Genomic DNA, 6,489 nt, shown 5'->3' on the forward strand with positions numbered 1-6,489 from the left:
TTATGTAGGCTTTATATGTAGATATATAGATATGTATGTGAGTGTATATTCATGTGTATGTATGTATGTATGTATGTATATAGGCGTAGGTATGGGTATATATATTTATTGAAACTTACTGCAAAGCCATGAATATTTTAAGTTCTTTATACATATGTATTTTGTTGCTGTGTTTTGTCATGTTCTTTGCAGGTGAACAGACAGTGGCCGGGTGTTTTGAAGTGTGCTCTATTTGTATATATTTCTTATATTTTGGAGTCTTACTTTGTCTTTTCTTTTTTTCTATCCTATTAAAAAAAAAAACAAAAAAAAAAAAAAAAAAAAAAAAACCCTACACTAGAATGTCACTATAATAAATATTTAATAATAATGGTGTGGAGAGGATGGCTGTAAGGGGAGAAGGGAGGCCATCTAGAAAAAAAAAAAAAAAAAAAAAAAAAAAAAAAAAAAAAAAAAAGATCTGTAATATAAGATGGAGCTAGGTTGATGAGAGCTTTGTAGGTTAGAAGTAAGATTTTAAATTAAATTCTGGATTTGACAAGGAGCCAATGGAGAGAAACTAAAACTGGAGAGAGAGGATCTCTCCTAGTAACTCCAGTTAAGACTCTGGCAGCAGCATTTTGGATCAAATGAAGACGTTTTAAAGAAGTATTTGGACATCCAGATAATAAACCATTGCAATAGTCCAGTCTAGATGTGACAAATGCATGAACCAGTTTTTCTGCATCATTTTTAGATAAGATGTTTCTAATTTTAGTGATATTACGCAGGTGGAAGAAGGCGGTTCTAGTAACGTTTTTAATGTGGGGGATAAAAGACATGTCCTGATCAAAAATAACACCAAGATTTTTAACATTAGAGCTGGAGGACAGATTAATGCCATCTAAGGAGGGAGAAAGACTGAAAAATCAATTCCTAAGGTGCTCAGATCCAAAAACCAAAACCTCAGTCTTGTCTGTGTTCAACAGGAGAAAATTAAGGGTCATCCAGGTTTTTTTTCAGCCTCTGTAGTAAAATATTGTTATCAAATGTATCAAATGCAGCACTGAGGTCTAACAAGACCAGTATAGACACAAGTCCATTGTCAGAGGCCATGAGAATATCATCAGTAACTTTCACCAGAGCTGTGCTATGATGAGCTCTAAACTCTGACTGAAACTCTTCAAACAGATTATTCTGTTCAGATGTTTATATTTTCAGCTGATTCTTCAAAATGATACTTAAAATAAAAATATCCATGATTTATTGCAATCAACACAGTCTTTTGCAATATTGTTACTGTGCTTGTTAACTTTAAAATTACAGTACATGTTTGATTTATTGTGCATCCATTCTTAGCATGCAAACTCCAACACAACACATTTTACACATGCCCTGGCACAACTTCCATATACTGACTCAGGATGCAGCTACATACTAAAATAATACAGAACATTTGCTGATGCTACCACTGTGGACATTATAGCCATCAAAGCGTAGGCATGAAACCAGTTTGGCCAGTCCTGCTTTTAATTCTCAATAACTAAGCCACACCAATGCACCCTTGCCCCATGTCTTCATCATGCTTCCACCATGCTCCCCAATATGTGCCTGGAATTTTGTTTTACCGTTAAATACAGAAACTTCAACATCTAAATATGTGTAATATAATATATATAATGTAAAGGTTTGTAGTTGATAACTGATTGAATCTTGTGTATTACCTTCAGATGGTGGTAGTGCACATAGAACCAGTTCCAGACCAGCCACCTAAAGAAGTTCCTGGTTCTAGTCGATATCTTGTGCTCAAAGAAACAGAAGTGGCCTTTATTACACGGCAGCAGCTCCACTTTGTAGACCAGGAGTCTCCCGACAGTGAGCTCACATACACAGTTACTACTCCACCTTTTTTCACTGGTCATCACAGGTCAGTATATACTCACATTCATTTAAGACGATTAAGAAAGCATGTCTTCTGAAGTTTGGGTCGCTGTCTTACCAAGCAGCAGTCCAGACGCAGGGAGGTTATTTCTTGTTGACAGCATACCCAAATTTACCAAGGACTCCAGTGCACCAGTTTTGAGGCTCTTTACACAAGTAAATCTCTTTATTCTTTTTTACTCATTAGTATATGTGGTATTGTTCATTAAAATATTTTTTCTTTTGCTCTGTTTCAGCATGCAGTGAACTTCATGAAAGTAGCCTACATGCCTCCAGTCATAGACATTGGTCCTAACCCTAAATATATCCAGTTTGTTCTGTCTGTAACCAATCATCTGGGTAAAACAGTCACTGGGATCTGCTTTAACATCACTATAGTCCCAGTGGACAACCAGCCACCACAAGTAGAAAGCACCATCACCTTTTCCCCGTCTCATTTATTCTTTGTGTGAATATGCAAAAAAAAAAGATAATGTGTTTTGTTTCAGGTCATCACCAACTCTTTGACTGTAAACGAAGGAGGGGAATGCTTGCTGAGCCCTGAACACTTGCATGTGTCAGATGTGGACTCTGTACAAGAGGCCTTGCAAGTGGAGCTTCATAAAGAACCGGCTCATGGAGTTCTACACCTTGGTGGCTATCCACTTACAGCAGGGCAGACATTTGATCTGCAAGACCTGGAAAGACTTAAAGTTAGGTCAGACATGCAGCTTGATTCCTTTATTGAAAACATTGAAGGTTTTAGTTTTAAAATCAAAAAAAGCTAAGAAGACAAAATTGTCTGGACTGTGCTCCCTTAACCCTTGGAAGACCTTATGAGGCTTTCTAAACATTTGGTGAGGTTTAGGAAAAATTGAGGATTTGTTAAATTCCCAAAACTAAGACGAATCACATTGCTGGCTTTACTGAAATGTAACTTATCCTGCAAATTATTTAGGATCCTAGATAAACCATGTCTTAATACTACAGTAATTAATTGTTTGTTTTGACTGTTTGTTTATCCAGGTATAGCCATGACAACTCGGAAACTACAGAAGACATCATTGAATTTACGATAACCGATGGCACCAATTCAGCTTGTTTTACTGTGCCAGTAAATGTAAGTACAATTTGAGGAAATGACCACTAAAACAATATTAAAAGGTAATAGGGGTGTAAAGGTAGATGTATTCATACCAAACTGTTTTGATACAGATATTTTGGACAGATTCAGTGAACTAGGATGAAAATGTTAATCATTGGTGATCACCACCCTCAATGAGAAGCTGGCACATTTTATTTAGCTGCCTTTTGCTAACAGCAATAACAGAAAATAAGCAGAGAAAGGTTCAGATAAATGCACAGAATCTAAATGACTCAGTTTGATTCAAATCAACTGTGTGGAAAAGTTTCCTCGTTATGATCTGCAGCAGCAGTGGATGAAGACACAAGGCATTTGCAATGCAAGCTACGTGTGTTTTCAACATTTTATAGCATGCCATTTGCTCCTGTAAGACACCATTTACACTTTCGTTTGGATGGAAAAGACAGTAGAACATGCCATTTTTGCTTTTAATTTTATACCTAAGTTACCAGCTGACAAATCATAGCTTGCTATACATAATCATGAACGTTGATGTCCTGCCACTTACAATAGTAGTTTATTTTTGCTCTTATCAATGCTAAAAATTGTACAATCAAAAAGCTTCTTTTTCTTCTTCTTCTTTCAGCTTTTTGCTCTTCAGGGGTCTCCACAGAGAGTCATCGTCCTCCATCTCACTCTGTCCTCTGTATTCTCTCCTCACTCCAACTACCTCCATGTCCTCTTTAACTGCATCCATATATCTCCTCTTTGGAGTTTCTCTTTGGCTTTTTCCTGGCAGTTACATTTCTATCATCCTTCTACAAGTGTACCCACTGTCCCTCCTCTGGACATGTCCAAACCACTGTCCCTCCTCTGGACATTTCCAAACCACTGTCCCTCCTCTGGACATGTCCAAACCATCTTAGTCTGGCCTCTCTAACTTTATCTCCCAGTTGTTAAACCTGTGCTGTACCTCTGATGATCTCGTTCCTAATCTTATCCATCCGTGTCACTCCTAAGGAGAACCTCAACATCTTCATTTCTGCCACTTCCAGTTCTTTCTCCTGTCTTTTTGTCCATATTTCTGTCTCCAGACCATACAACATAGCTGGTCTCACCACCACTGTCTTGTGATCTTTTCCTTTGACCGTTGTTGCAAATCACTCCTGAAACTTTTCTCCATCCACTCCATCCTGCCTGGACTCTCTTTTTCACTTCTTTACCACATTCCCCATTTTCCTGGACAATGGACCCCAAGTACTTGAAGTCCTGCAACTTTGTGACTTCTGCTCCTTGTAGCCTCACTGTTCCACCTGTCTCCCGCTCATTCACACACATGTGTTTATTCATACTCATCTGCTCACACAGATTCATGTTAGTGTTGGTGTTGTTCGACACATTGTTTTTGCACCAAGTTTTTAGCATATTTCTTAGTTCATATTTTAGATCTTATTACTGTTTTCTTTTACAATTTATACTTTTGTTGGATGTAACTGGGACCCATCCATCCATCCATCCATTATCTTTTACCCGCTTCTTCCATTTTTTGGGTCACAGGGGTCGCCGGTGCCCATGTCCAGCAATCACTGTGCGTCGGGCAGGGTACACCCTGGACAGGTCTCCAGTCCATCACAGAGACACATAAAGACAAATGAGATAAACAACCATTCACTCTCTCATTCACACCTAGGGACAATTTAGAGTTACCAACCAGTCTAACATGCATGTTTTTGGTCTGTGGGAGGAAACTGGAGTACCCGTAAAAAAAAACACGTATTTTCTTAACCTCAAATATACCATTAAATCTAAGTCAAAAACCTCACTGCCATCTCTCTCTCCAAGACATTTCCAAAGCTCCACTGGTAAGTTGTCAGGTCCTATTGCCTTCCCCTTAATTTAATTTTTTTCAGAGCTTTTTGGACTTCATCCTCACTCCACATGATATTGAGTTCATTGTTTGTTAAATGAATATATTGCTAAATTTCCAGTATGCTTTGTTTTTTTTTTAACCCTCCTTCTGCCTTAGATAGTGAAAATGACCCAAAAGCCCCAAGACTAAGGTGTTGTGGGTTATTTTGACCTAATGGCAGCAGGAGGGTTGGGTTAAGACATTAGTCGTCCAATCCAACAAACAAGAGTCAGTAGCAGAATAGGCTAGTTGTCACTCGCAGAGAAAATCTTGCAAGCTCTTTTTGCGTGCGACCCACACATGTAACTGATCAACCCAAAAATGCATTTTTCTTTCTAATGTAACTCTATTTCAAGGGAAATAAATTTGCCTTTAAATGGCATAGGGAAGCGTTTTTCAAAGTATAGGGCACACCTCCCTTTGGGGGTGCCATAGTTCTCCAAAGGGAGTGCTACGTAAGGGAAAAAAAATTAACCAGGAAAAGTAAGAGAAAAGAAGAAAAGAGATTGAGATGATGTGAGCTGTTAAAAAAAAACATTTTAAATGTGTTTATTTTAAAGCACATATATTTAAAACGTGTAAAAAATATGTTTATAAAAGCACAGATGTGTAAAAGAAAAAAGTAACATTATGTAAAACAAACATTTTTTTAAGTATACATGGAGTATTAAGTATAGTGACACAAAACATTGTAACAGAAATAATAGCAATAATGTAGTTGGGGGGGTGGGGATCGCTGTTGTTTAAGTGTGTGAGAACTACCTCTCCCACACTTTGAAAACCCCTGGTATAGGGTTTATTACCAAGATGTATTGTTGCAACAAAATAAATAATCAATCAAACACAACTGTCCTTACATTTTGTGCAAAGCTTACATAAAATTTTAACTGAGCTCAATACTTGTGCAGTACTTGTTTTGTTTTATACTAACCCCCACCGATTTTCACCAAGATAAATTAATACATTTTCAGGTAATACCCATCAACGATGAGGTTCCAGTGATGATTGCTGGTTTGAAACCAGTGCTCAGGTGTGCAGAAGGACAGGAAATGATCATCACTGCTGAGTATATCTATGCCACTGACGCTGACAGTGACAACAGCAGCCTGACATTCTTAATTGCCCGCCAACCGTTTTATGGTGTGGTGCTGAGAAATGGTGAGGTGGTCGATCGCTTCATCCAAGCAGACGTCACTACAGGGATCATCTCTTACAGACACACAGGTAAACATGTGAAAGTAGACTAAGTTAACCTTATTTGGGCTAGGTAGACCAGGTCTACAAAACACTGTTTCATTTCAATTTAAATAACTACCTAACGGACACATTAGTTAGCTTGTTCTTCTTTGTCTCCTTCCCAAGTGATTATTGCATCTGAGCGTCCATCACTTCAGCCCTCTCTAACCATGAATAGAATTTGTTTATATCAGCAGTATCTTTTGACAATGATGAAGAATGACAAGGCTAGGTTCCTGTAGGTCTGACAAATTTTAGACTTGCATAAGAACTTTTACCTGATAGTTAAAACTTGGAAAACTCTGACTGCCATCTACTGAAAAATGAGGACCCAAGGTGCCATATCTATCTATCTGTCTGT

The 6,489-nt window shown here is 37.9% G+C and overlaps 1 protein-coding gene and 1 long non-coding RNA gene across 2 annotated transcripts in view; both read left to right on the forward strand.

Annotated features, from left to right (window-relative positions):
- Nucleotides 1–6,489, forward strand: part of LOC119415001 (U2 small nuclear ribonucleoprotein A') — a 34,650-nt gene that overhangs the window by 11,523 nt on the left and 16,638 nt on the right. The window lies entirely within an intron of this gene.
- On the forward strand, nt 1,712–2,459 carry LOC119415012. The gene is made up of 4 exons (XR_005187032.1): nt 1,712–1,906; nt 1,986–2,076; nt 2,157–2,324; nt 2,409–2,459. It is a non-coding gene; the product is annotated as an uncharacterized LOC119415012 (long non-coding RNA).

The sequence above is a fragment of the Nematolebias whitei genome, chromosome 1 (genome assembly GCF_014905685.2).
Source record: "Nematolebias whitei isolate Nwh7 chromosome 1, NemWhi1, whole genome shotgun sequence".
NCBI classification, from domain to species: domain Eukaryota; kingdom Metazoa; phylum Chordata; class Actinopteri; order Cyprinodontiformes; family Rivulidae; genus Nematolebias; species Nematolebias whitei.